This window comes from Austrofundulus limnaeus, unplaced genomic scaffold (assembly GCF_001266775.1).
Source record: "Austrofundulus limnaeus strain Quisiro unplaced genomic scaffold, Austrofundulus_limnaeus-1.0 Scaffold230, whole genome shotgun sequence".
Classification (NCBI taxonomy): domain Eukaryota; kingdom Metazoa; phylum Chordata; class Actinopteri; order Cyprinodontiformes; family Rivulidae; genus Austrofundulus; species Austrofundulus limnaeus.
In genome coordinates, this window is record NW_013952632.1 from 799,746 (window position 1) to 800,242 (window position 497).

Genomic DNA, 497 nt, shown 5'->3' on the forward strand with positions numbered 1-497 from the left:
GTACATTACAGAAAATAATGAACTTTATCACAATATGCTAATTTTTTTAGAAGGACCTGTATTTGCCTATTTTTCCATTCTGCTTTTAGACTTAATCCTCGTTTCGATGTGATGGGTCACATATATGCTGTCAATAAATACATAAAAACACAGAGTTACCGTGTTTTGGGTTGATAAAACAAAGTTTAATCTTTTGGACACAAATAAAAAGTGTGACTGGCACAGAAACAACCACTGCATGGTGGCGGCAGCATCATGATCGGTTCCTTTGTAATCTTAGCAGTCGTGTGTTTTAGGAGTTTATGTCTCAGTAAGTCTTCCTCTGATCTGTTTCTTCAGGTTTGAGTCCAGAGTTGAGGAGGTGCTCACTGAATGGACGCTGACTGAAAGCTCTGTGGAGAACTGGTCTTCAAAAACTGTGACTTATTTTCTTGCTTTAAATACTTGTTTTATTTATTAAACCAATTTTAAAGTCCTGCTTGTTAACGATGTCCTGT